Raw genomic sequence first — 13,557 nt, 5'->3', positions numbered from 1 at the left:
ATTTCAGAAGGATATCCATAGTTTTGGACCTTTATCCAACCATAGGAAATCTGGATAGGCCTTGGGTCACTATTATATAAAGATGTTTCATTATCTATTTCTCATTTACTTGATATGATCACTATTTGTTTTACTTGGTAAAATATTAAGCAATTACCCATACAGAAGCTAGAATTATTTTCATTACTAGATAAAATAGATGAAAGCTGTTTTCAGCCATCCTCATTATTTAAATGACTAGATGAAAATGGAAACAGGAGAATATTTTAATTAAAGTAGTGATTTCTTTAGACTAAAATATGGATCCTTTGGCCACTTATGTGCATATCTTAAGAAGATATTTCTTGAAAATCTATTGAGTATAAGCCAGAGAGAGAAATATCATATGAGTTTAACACTTGCAGAGTTGAAGGTTTTGCTTGTTTGTTTATTTTTCAGAATCTCAGAGATTTTTTTTTTTTGTCCTGTGATTTCATCCATGTAGGGCTTCTTTAGTATGGAAATTCCCTTCATCAACACAGATCAATATCATATCTCTAACTTGTGATCACAGATTTAGAGCTGGAAGGCTGAAGGCGGGGTGGGGGGGGTGTCTTGGAGATCATCTAATGACGTCTAGTCCAACTATTTCATTTGACATATTAGGAAACAGATGGATGAATAAATGAATTGACCAGTGAATGAATGAAAAATCATTTAGGTACTTGCTATGTGTCCAGAATGTGCTAACCTTTAGAGATACAAATATAAGTAAGGAAAACAGACCCTGCCCTGAAGTAGTTTACAATGTAATAAAGGGTAAAACACATATAAAGGGGACATGAAAGAGTACTTTAGACAGGTCTAAGGGATGCTGATTGGAATCAGTCACATGACAATTGATTGACACATCACTTTCAGGAATGGTAGTGCTGATTTAATTTTATTTTTCTCAAAGCTAAGGGAGATAGAGTGGTTAGGGCATGAAGGTGACTGAGAAGTAGTATGATTGGTCTGGGCAAGATGAAGCAAATGCTCTCCAATCAAAAGGCCAAGGTACTAGAATGGAAGCTTGAGTTCCAGCTCAGGGATGGAGGTTGGAACATGAGAAAATGGCAGCTTATATATTGTCAGGATGTAAGTTGGTGGGTATGATGAGATCCAGAAAAAGTGACTTGCCTAACTGAACACAACTGGTAATTAAAGGAGCTGAGATTTAAACCCAAGTCCTCTGACTTCAAAATTCGGTCTTAGAAAGTTGTATGAGTCACTATGAGGGTAATTGGCCCATGATCACAGAGCTACAATATGTTACTTGAACTTGGAGTTTTTCTGACTCCTAGGCTGACCCTCTAGACACTATGCCATGTTAGGAGTTAATAAAACACTAAGGTAAATCTCCCTCTCCCTTTCCCTCTCCCTCTTGCTCTCTTTCTCCTTCTCCCTCTTCCTCTTCCTTTTCCTTTTCCTCTCCCTCTCCCCCTCCCTCTCCCTTTCCCTCTCTCCCTCTCCTTCCCTCTCTCAAACACATATACACACATTTATTTACAATGCCTAGGTTCCCATGTTGAAGGATTGTCTTTATTAGTAGAGTAGAATTTAACTAGACCAAAAATTAGGTTGAGATGAAAAACAATGGCTGTTCTTTTGGTGGGTGCACAACCATTAGTTGGTTGAAGGTTGATCTCTTCTTATAGATGCTTCAGAGAAACTCCAAGAAACATCAGCAAAGTAGCAATGTGGTCTAGAGGAAAGAACACTTGGCTAAGAAATAAACAATGAGGATTCTAGACTTAGTTCTACTGATAACTAGCTCTGTGAGTGGGGGCAACTTTCTTAACCTTCCTGGATGGCAGTTAACCTATTTATTAGTTGAGGAGCAGAGAGTTGGACTACATTATTGCTAAAATCTCTTCCAGTTCCCCAAGTTGTGTGATTCTAAGTGGAGGTGAAGGTGGTTAGTCAACAGATGATAAATTAAAGGGCAGTAACAGCTGATATGTTCCACATAGCTTACACTAATGAAGAGGAGAGCCAAGTGTCTCCAAAGCAGAATCCCAAGACATGGCTTTGAAGAGAGTTGGGAAGAAACTAAGAGTCACTTGAACTCTGGCCCCTCTAAATAGTTTTTTGCATAGACACTCAATCTTATGATTTGTGCTCTGAAACACTTTCCTATACCTACCAGCAACTGTCTCTTATTTCTTCATAGAGCTCTCAGACTGATGCAAGAGGAAGTTGCAAAGCCATGTGAATTTGTCTGACAAAAATTTCAGACTGTCTACATTAAAATAGATCATTGCTGGTCTTTGGAAATCCTTCATTAATCCCTTATTGATTCCCTAGCACCACTCCCTACAGCAGCTATTCCAAAACTTCATCACTCTCCTTAAAACCTCACTCCTACCTACACCTTCTTCACTCTTGGCAGACAATTTTTACCTCCTACATTACAGAGATCAAAGCCATCTGGCACAAGCTCCAGCATCTTTCCTCCTCCTTACCTCAAAATCTCTCATAATGCACGCATCCTTTCCCTCTTTTGTACGGTTGTAGAGGAGACAGTGGGCCTCTTCCCATTCCTTTCTGCCTCCTCAAAAACCTGACTCCTGCAATTCGGAATTTTATTTTTAAATAATTTTTTTTACTATGAACTAAAAAAGGAATAGTCAAGAACATGAACATTTTCATATACAAAAGTCAGGAGAAGAGTATATGAAAACAAGAATCTATTAGAGAGAACTTTAAAAAAACAAACATTAAATTTACCATGGCAGTGGGGCAGCTAGGTGGTGCAGAGGATAGATCTCTAGGCTTGGAATCAGGTGGACCTGAGTTCAAATCCAGCCTCAGACACCTGTGTGACTCTGAGCAAGTCAGTAAACACTGTTTACCTTTGTTTTCTCATCTGTAAAATGATCTGGAAAAGGAACAAACCACTACAGTATTTCTGCCAAGAAAACTCCAAAAGGGATCACAAAAGGTTGGACATGACTGAAAAATTACTAAACAACAACCATGATAGTATTAACATAGCTCCATTTCTAAGCTATCTTTTTTCAAATTTGTGTATTTTTAAAATATTTCATTGATTCTCTTTTCTTTTTGTTTTACTTCACTATCATTATTTTCCCATTATTCCCACCCACCCCTAAGTAAAAGCCCTCCCTTGTAACAAATAAATTTAGTCAAGCAAAACAAATTTGTGTTTTACTTATCACATCTGAAAATTCATGTCTCCTTCTATACCTATAGTCCATTATCACCTCACCACCACGGGGTAGCAGGCATGTTTCATCATTTGTCTTCTGGAATCATGTTTAGTGTTCAAAATTCTTAAGTTTTTCAATGTTGTTTTCAATTTTAATATTGTGGTCATTATAGAAATAGTTCTCCTGATTCTATTTAGTCCACAATGCATTAGTTCATCAAACTATTCCCAGCTTTCCCTGAAGACATTAGGATTTTAAAGGGAAATTTGTGCCTTTTCCTACCAAAATATAAACATTTCATCATCTTTTAGCCCATTTCAGTTGCTCTAATATACCCTTCTAAATTTCTTTTGGCACCTGTGTCTGCATTTTAGCGTTTCCACTAAGATGTGTTTTGTTTTGTTTTGTTTTGTTTTTGTTTTTTTATCAGGAATGCTTGAAAATCCTCTATTTTATTCAGGGGTTTTTCCAGTTTGCAATTCAGCCTGTTTTCTTCCTCCTCTTCAGTTCTAGCCCTAACATGGTGTATTTCTTCAATGTCAGCTCAAGAAATGAGTAAAGATATACTAATTCAATGGATTGGCTATCTAACTGCACATCATAGTGGGCAACAGACATTGCTCATTAATTAAAATTTTTTTCTTATATAGATTGTTAGGCCATTTCCCCCACATAACTGTAACTCTCATCGAAGAAGCACTATGATATACTGGGACTTGATATAATCCACATGGTATCACTGCACATAAGAGTATTTGAATTTCCTCACCACTTATAAGAAAGCCCTCTTCAATGTGGAACCAGCATATGACACCCTCCATAACAGTTCCAAAGACCTTTGTAATGCATATAGTTCTCTGCTTTATACTTTGCTTGATATTAATAATGAGTGAACAGTTATAAGTGAGGTAAATAATATTTATGCATATCATAAAGGAATAATCTAATTCTTGTCCTTACTATTGAAATTGTACTCATACCAGTCAATACTCTCTTGAAGGGAGGAGGGAATGTATTAAAAATTAACATATTAGACAACTAGACAGAACAGTAGACAGAATATTGGAATTAAGAGCAAAAAAGATTTGAGTAAAAATCCCACTACAAACACTTATTTATGTGACCCTAGGCAAGTTGCTCAAGCTCTTTCAGTCTCAGTTTCCATATCTATAAAATCAGATAATAAGATTACAAATGTATAAATGTTATTTCCATATTACATATATGTACTTGCAAACTTTAAAGTGCTATAATAAACTCTACTATTATTAATTAAATTAATTGTTTTTAAAGAAAAAAGTTATTAATCACCAAATACAATAGTCCTCAATCTCTTTGACCTTTCTACAGCATGGGAAACTTTTTCTTAAAATTTTATTTTTATTATCTTCATATCACCTTCATTTCCAAATATATCTGTCCACTTTCCCCTCTCCAGCAAGCCAGTCATAGTAACAAATATCTAAAAATATATTTTTTTAACATTTTTGTAGAGGTAGAGCCAAGATGGTGGAGTACAAGCACAAACTTGGCATGGGCTCCTGCTCCAATCACTTCTAATACATGTAAAAAATGACTCTAAACAAACTTTAGAGCTACATAACCCACAAAGAGACAGAGAGAAACAAATCTCCCACTTAAGGAAGCCCGGCAGGCAGACAGGAAGGGTCAATTGCACCAAGCAGGGAGCTGAGTGGCATGAGTCATGAGGTTCCAGCTCCAGGGTGGCCCTGACCAGCATCTACCAGAGCAGACTTCAGGAGAGTGAATCATCAGTAGCTGTGGTAGTTTCCAGACTTCTCAACCCATAAATGCAGAAGACAAAGTAAAAGGTCAGTGTAGAACTCTGTTGGAAGGTGGGGGGGGAAGGGGCGGGGGGAACTGAAGAGCACAGTCCAGTCCCTGTTCCTGGGGTGAAAAGCACCCAAAGGCACAGTAGCTGCTTCCAGAACTCCTGGCCTACAGATTCTAGGGGGACCAAGCAACCAGTCAGAAGGTAATCACTCTTGCTTTAACCTGCTTGGATATGGATCGTGGTTTTGGGTGGAGGTCCTGGGGTATGTGACCAGTGAGCCAGAGTTTGTGGGGGCTGTAGAGAGGTCACCCTCCCAATAGCTCTGGCAGCTGCCAAAAACCCAGAAATTTGGGACATAGATCTCTCCCTTCTGGAAGCAGATTTCTACCATGGCAAAAAGCTCAAAAGACAAGTATTTGGCTGCCAATATGAGCAAGCAGAGGAAATGCAAACCAACCATGGATTCCTTTTTTGGGGGACAAAAAGGATCAAAGCACAGAACAGGAGGAAGACAACAAAGTCAGAACTCCTGCATAAAAAGCTCCCAAGAAAAATAGGAATTGCTTATAGGCCATGGAAGAGCTCAAGAAGGATTTTGAAAATCAAATAAGGGAAGTGGAGGAAATGCAAGAAAATCAAGAAAAGTGAGTCAACAGCCTGCTAAAGGAGATCCAAAAATACACTGAAAAAAATAATACCTTAAAAAAATGCCTTAAAAAGTCGAATGTGTCAGAAGGAAAAAGAATTTCAAAAACTCACTGAAGAGAATTACTCCTTCAAAATTAGATTAGAGCAAATAGAAGCTAATGACTTTATGAGAAATCAAGATACTATAAAACAGATCCAAACAAACGAGAAAATAGAAGACAATGTGAAATATCTCACTGGAAAAACCACTGACTTAGAAAATAGATCCAGGAAAGATAATTTAAAAATTATTGGACTACCTGAAAGGCATGATAAAAAAAAAGAGCCTAGATACCATCTTTCAAGAAATTATCAAGCAAAATTGCCCTGATATTCTAGAACCAGAGGGCAAAATAGAAATGGAAAGAATTCACTGCTTGTCTCTTTAAAAAGACCCCAAAAAGAAAACTCCTAGGAATATTATAGCTAAATTCCAGAGTTCCAAGGTCAAGGAGAAAATACTGTAAGCAGTCAGGAAGAAACAATTTGAGTATTGTGGAAACACAATCAGGATAACACAAGACCTAGCAGCTTCTACATTAAGGGATCAAAGGCCTTGGAATATGATATACTGGAGGTCAAAGGAGCTAGGACTAAAACCAAGAATCACCTACCCAGCAAAACTGAGTATAATGCTACAGGGAAAAATATGGTCATTCAATGAAATAGAGGATTTTCAAGCATTCTTGATGAAAAAAAAAAAAACAGAACTGGACAGAAAATTTGATTTTCAAATACAAGAAGCAAGAGAAGTGTGATAAGGTAAACAGGAAAAATAAATCATAAGGAACTTATTAAAGTTGAACTATTTACATTCCCACATGGAAAAATGATAATTGTAAGATTTTTTTGTAAGATAATTGTAAGAAAAGTCATAAGATTTTTCTCAGTATGAGGATAGTTGAAGGGAATACATATGTATGCATACATATATATGTGTGTGGATAGGATGGTGTATGTGTGTATAAATATACATGTGAGTGTGTGCATATGTATACATAGACAGAGGGCACAGGATGAGTTGAATATGAAGGAATGATATCTAAAAAAATAACATTAAGAGGTGAGAGAGGAATGTATTGGGAGAAGGAGAAAGGGAGAGATAGATTAGGGTAAATTATCTCCTATAAAAGAGGCAAGAGAAAACTGTTGCAATGGAGGGGAAGAGCAGTAAGGTGAAAAGGAATGGGACAACCTGATTCTCATTGAATTTGGCTTCAAGAGGGAATAACATACACAGTCAATTGCATATCTTACCGTACAGGAAAATAGAGGGGCAGGGGACAAAAGGGGGGAATGATAGAAGAGAGGGCAGATTGGGAGAGAGGGTAGTTAGAAGCAAACATTTTTGAAAAGGGATAGGGTCAAAGGAGAACATAGTATAAGTGGGGGGGGGTGGGAGAGGATGGAGGGAAATATAACTAGTCATTCACAATATAACTACTATGGAAATGACTTGGGTAACTACATGTGCACAACTTATATTTAATTGCTTATCTTCCCAGTGGGGGTGGGTGAGAAGGAAAGAAGGGAAACTATATAGAACTCAAAGTTTTAAAAACAAATTTTTAAAAATTTGTTTTTTACATGAAACTGGGAAATAAGATATACAGGTATTGGGGCATAGAAACCCATCTTACCCCACTAGAAAGTTAGGGGGGTTATGGGGGAGGATATAAGAGAGAACAGATTGGGGGAAGGGGTATTCAGTAGTCTTGCTATTTTGGGGTGGGGATAGGGGAAAGATGGGGAGAAAAAATTGTAACTCAAAATCTTGTGGGAATGAATGTTGAAAACTAAAAAGTATTAAATAAATAAATTAAAAAACAATTTGGTAAAGTCAATCAACATATCAGTCATATTTGACAATATATCAATAAGTGGATACTATTATTATCTCCTTCATCTTTAAATTGTTGTTTTGGTCTCTATGATGCTTCATAATTCTGATCTACCTCTTATCTGTATCCCCACAGCAAGTCCATACTATCCATGGGGTTTTCTTGGCAAAGATATTGGGTGGATTAAGATAAGCAGAAGTTAAGTGACTTGCCCGGGGTCATACAGCTAATGAGTGTCTGAGTCCAGATTTTAACTCAGCCCTTCCTGATTCCAGGCCCAGTGCTCTCTCCACTGAGCCACTTAGCTGTCTCAGCTAGCACATGGACAAGCTTAAAATACCTTTTTTCCTGTGAAGCATTTGAATGCCCAAAATTACATTCATATGCCTTGTCTATCAAACTCTCATCTGTCTCCTGGCATCGATCCCTTGCATCTGGAAATCTGGACCTTGTTTGTCATCACCCTAACCCCACTCACAGATTTTATTTTTGAACATCTTGTATGTGACTCAGTTTCTGGATCTCTGATACTGCCTTCCATCTGTGGCCCTTTATGGGCAGTTGATGTGTCCCTATTGCTACCCAATCCCAATCTCTCTCTAAAACGGAACATTTTCAGGACGTTTTTCTTAGTTTCTGAAGCAGAGGTGCGTATGAGCCACACCACAGGCATAGTTCCTGTCTAGGCCTAGCCCAAGTACTACCTCAGGAAATAAGCCAGAGATCCCCCTAGGGAATTAATGAGATAACATTTAGAAAGTCCTTGAGACAGTGGCTGGCACATAGTAAGAGCTTAATAAATTTTTCCCTTTCCTTCCCCATTCTCCCTTGGCATACTTTGTGCTTTCCTGCCTTTGAGAATCCATTTTTACTGTACACCTTGATTCTTATATATACATATATGTGTATGTGTGTGTATATATGTGTGTATATATCCATATGTATGTTACAATAACCAATAACCAAAAAACATCCCCCTCTGAACCCAACACATGATTTTACACAAACTAATCAGTTGAATGAATGACTGAGCAAATAATCATTAAGTATTTAGTATTTGCTAAGCACTGTACTAACAGCTGGATATACAGAGAGGGAAATCAGAAAGTCACTACTCTCAAGGAGTTCATCTTCTAACAGAAGGCGACTTGAAATAAATTTGCCTACTTATTAGTAGGGAGATATGAAAATATGTTGATACTACTGGGCACCTACTCTATTTTTACTTGCAGATTATTATAACATGTAACCTAAAGGATGGAAACAAGCCAGTGACTTGTCATCCTGAAGTGAGAAAGAAATTGAGTAGCTAACTAAAGATGAGAAAAAGTGTCATGGCCAATAGAGATTGGTCCAGGAACATGTCTATCAGTTTAGTTTGGCTTATGCTGGGAAGCTAGGGTAACCTCCCTCCCCTCTGCCATCATTCAAAATTAGATAGCAGGTGAATCTTTGATCGGTCACAAAATAAGCACATGGAGACACAGGCTCAGAAGAAAATACTAACCATTAGCTCCATAACCCACATAAAATAGGTGGAAAAAGTGATATAAGCATCAAGAACTGATCAAGCTTAAAAGGGCTAGCCTGGAGAACTTATTGGCAGCAGAATGTAGATTCCAGATGAAGGAAGGAAGGGAAGTAAAAGGATTCTTACCATGCCTTTGGGTCCATTGGTGTGAGTAAGGAATTGCAGAAAGGTCAGAATGACACAGAGAGATACTAACTACAGGCCATTTAAACTTGTACTTGAGGGTTGGGGACAGCTAGGTAGCACAGAGGATAGAGTACTGGGCCTGGAATTAGAAAGACCCCAGTTCAAATCAAGCCGTGAACACCCATTAGCTGTGTGACCCAGGACAAGTCACAGCCTCTGCTTCAGTTTCTTCATTTGTAAAATGGGATAATAATAGCACCTATCTCCCAGGGTTGTTGTAAGGATGGAATGTGATAATAATTGTAAAGCACTTAGCACAACGCATAGAACATATAAGCATTATATAAATATTATTATTATTTAATTTTGAAAGCAACATGTTTATATACTTTTAAATATTTACATTAAAAAAACAGTAGGAAATGGACATTCAATTTCATATATAGAATGTATCTTTTTATGTTCTATTCTATGTATAGACACATTTTTAACTTCAGAGTTAAAATTCAAAATTAGACCATTTCTCTCCCTCACTAACACTTTAAGTCTTAGCTCCAGCAGGCCTCAAAGGGAACATCGGGAGTGTTTCCCCAATAAGCTACTGATTTCTTTCCTGGTCAGGGAAATTTACCCTTTTTCCATGGAAAGGAATATATTTGTATCAAATCTAGAATTTCAGGATACTCTTTACAATGCTTAAGATTTATTCCCATAAAGGCTCTGGATCCCTTTTATATCATCGTCATTACTAAAGTTGAAGAGTTCTGGGTCCTAGTAGTGAAAGTTGGGGAACATGGTGGAGTTTGAATCCTGACAGTGTCCCAGGCCCAGGGTATGGCCTGACACATGAACCAGCAAGAGGCTGATGCCTTCCTCACAATATGATCTTCTTCACCTTTGTCAAAGCGGACAGCTCCTTGGTCATCAGGATCTAGCAGAAAAGCTTGCTCTAGGAGATATTTCCTTTTCCATCAAAGGAGATGGCATCACCATGATCTCTAGTGAGGAATGCAGGAATTTTCCTTGTATATGCTCTTTGGAATTCCAAGGTGGTAACACTTCTCCAGACTCCCGCTGGATCTTTTCAACTCTCTGGATAGTCAACGATACTATAGAGTATAGGATTTTCTCCAATTTGTAGTTTCACAGGGGAAAAAGGAGTAGTCAACAATATTTTGGACACCACATTGAGGCTGCCATATGAAAGCCTTTGTAGGCCCACCCAACCAGTCACTTTCTTCCAGCCTTAAGAAATGTTACAGGATGCACAATTGCTCCTCCAGATAAAAGTCTTGGCATCCCTCTTTGGTGAAGAAGAACCAAAGGAAGTCATCCTTGCAGAAGCTTATATCATCATGGACAGTTCTAGGGACAAACCCCAGGGCAGAAAAATGGCAAAGGTGAGGAGAGTAGACAGCATGGTTAATGTTTCAGCTTATAATATCCCCAGTAAGTCTTTGTGGTACCACAGTACTAACTACATATCATTTTTTTCCCCTTTTTTTTTTTAAGCAATCGGGGTTAAGTAACTTGCTCAAGGTTACACAGCCAGGTATTTCTGGGTGGGTGCTAAGTGTCTGAGCCCGGGATTCGATCTCCAGGTCATCCCAACACTGGGGTCGGGGATCTTACTCGCTGTGCTACCTGGCCACCCCTACATATCATTTTAAGGGCAGGAATAGGTACTGTGTGATGAAATATGTGATTTCATCATGGTAGTGAACTCTACTGATTTGATTAGCATTAAGTCTCTATAACATATGGTTTTAGAATATTTTGCGGGTTCCTGAGAGGTTAGCTACCCAAGGTCACAGAACTATTGTGACATAGTTAAAGGCAAGGCTTAAACCCATGTCATCCTATCACCAAACCATGTTGTCTCTCAGGGCTAAATATGTATGTGTTAAGTAATGAATCAGAAAGTATTCTCCAGATCTCCCTCATAAGAGACCAATACAATGTGATGGTTAATAATATTAAAGTCTAATATATCAGAGTAACCAGAACCCAATAAGGATTGCTGGATCTTTTATTTGTTATTCAGTTAGTCATTAAGCATTTATTAAACACCTACCATGTTTCAGGTACTCTGCTAAGCACCTGGGCTACAAATAGAGGCAAAAGAGAGTCTCTGCCCTTAAGGAGCTCACAGGTTGTGTTTGTCCTTCACTCTTTTTATTTTTACTTTTTGGAGGGGAAGTGACTTGCCCAAGATCACACAGCTAGTAAGTGTTAAGTGTCTAATGATTTGAACTCAGGTCCTCCTGACTCCAGGAACGGTGCTCTATTCACTGTGCCACCTAGCTGCCCCTGTTCTTCATTTTTGAAGAGGACCATGGCATCAGGAAAATGATGACATTACTTGCAGTTGACTTTGATTTGAGTGAGGGAGGGCTGTGCAAGGTTACCAGCCTCACTTTCTCTTTCAAAGCCATCTGGGTCCAGTGGCCATATATTCATCAGGATAACTGGAGATGACCCAGTATGCAATGGGAGACCCTAGACTTTTCATGCACTTAGTGTGAGGTAATGCCCATTCAGTAAATTGGCTTCTTTAAGAAGTGAGTCAAGGGATGGCCCCTTTAATGAGAAAAAAATAAAAAATCAATCTGGGAGGGTAAGACCCTCAGGGTTGCTGTGAGGGAGAGAGAGAGACTAGGAGGAGAAGGAAACAATGAACAAACATCCATACAAATAAGCTATATTGTAGGATAAATAGGAACTAATACAAAGGGCAGGAACTAGAATCAAGAGGCATTGGGAAAGGCTTTCTGTAAGAAGGGACATTTTAACTGGAACTTAAATGAAACTGAGGAAGCCTGAAGGTAGAGACAAGGAGGGGGAGCATTCCAGGCATGAGGGGCAGCCAGAGAAAATGACCAGAGACAAGAGATGGAATGTTTTGACTGTGGAATTGCAAGGAGGCCAGTGTCACTGGACTGAAGGAGGTGTAAGGTATAATAAGACTGGAAAGGTGAGGGTGAGGGGAAAGTCTAGTTCAGGGGTGAGGAACCTGTGACCTCAAGGGCACATGTGGCCCTCTTGGTCCTCAGGTCCCTCACCCCTGGCTAGGTTATGAAGGGCTTTGAATGTCAAATGGAGAATTAGCCACTAGAGTTTATTGAATGGGAAAGGGGACGGATGACATGGACAGATCTGTACTTTAAGAAAATCACTTTGGTGACTGAATGGAGGATGGATTGGAGTGGGAAGAGACCTGAAGCAGAGGCAGACCCACCAGGAGGCTTCTGCAGTAGGTGATGAGGGCCTACACCAGTGTACTGGCAGCGTCAGACAAGAGAAGGGGGTATATTTGAGACAAGTTGCAAAGGTGAAATCTACAGACACCAAGAAGACACCAGTTTACAAGGTTCACCATTGTAGAAAGATGAATTAAATATAAATTAAAGAACTATAGAGTGGCATGGTGCAGGGAATGGAAGATCAGACTTAGAGTCCAGAAGATCTGAATTCAAATCCTGCCTATAACCCCTACATATGACCTGTAATGGGTAGTCATTTAACCTCTCAATGCCCCAGGCAAATCTCTCAGACTTTAACTTGACAAGGAATGGCTATTATGCATCAATGGAGGCTGTGTATACAGTTCCCCATACCAAAGAAATGGAAGGGGGTGGAGGGAGGGATAAAGAAAGGTGTGTATATCACAATTCTTAGACATGCATTCTAGGTCTAATCCTGGGTGTATACACATATGCCTAAAACACATGTATATTTTGTTCATAGAGTCATTCCACTTAAATTCCCATAAGAACATTCCAGGCCCCAAACAGTCCAGTAACTTCCCACTCTGCAGAAATTTACAGTTTTCTAAATTTATACAAGTGGACGTATTTTCTACATTCACTTTTAGAGCATTCATGTCTGATGACCAAAATGTTTCCAGCTTGCTAATGCATTCTGGATGACGGTCATTAGTCTATACTTGCTTTTTCCAAGGGTCTTTATTACCATAACTTACAACAAAATTGGACTCATGATGAACAGCAAGACCATAGAAGTATTACCTTTGGCTCCTTAACTACTGAAAATTAGCTTGTTCAGCATTTAGGGTTGTTGGCAGCACTGGGATGGCATGGGAATGGGAAAGAAACTGCATGCCTGCTCCAATCATCTTGAAAGCTTTCAGCACTGGGTTACACAATGGAAAAATCTCAAGGACATTCCCCGTGTCCATATGTTTATAATGAGTACACAACAGTCAAATACAACTCCAAAAGTTGAAGTTGTATAAATGAAAACTCCATAGTCAGATTATCATACAAGTGTGGCTTTGTTAAAATATTTAGTTCATATAACAAAGTCTTCAAGAACTATCAGAATAGGTGGATTTTATGCAGGAGTATACTAACGCCAGCTTGTACT

The sequence above is a fragment of the Petaurus breviceps genome, unplaced genomic scaffold (assembly GCF_028583685.1).
Source record: "Petaurus breviceps papuanus isolate PSGF00001 unplaced genomic scaffold, PetGlider_PUasm1.0 90683, whole genome shotgun sequence".
Lineage (NCBI taxonomy): Eukaryota > Metazoa > Chordata > Mammalia > Diprotodontia > Petauridae > Petaurus > Petaurus breviceps.
The sequence above is the reverse complement of the archived record's forward strand: the minus strand, read 5'-3'. Positions refer to the sequence as shown.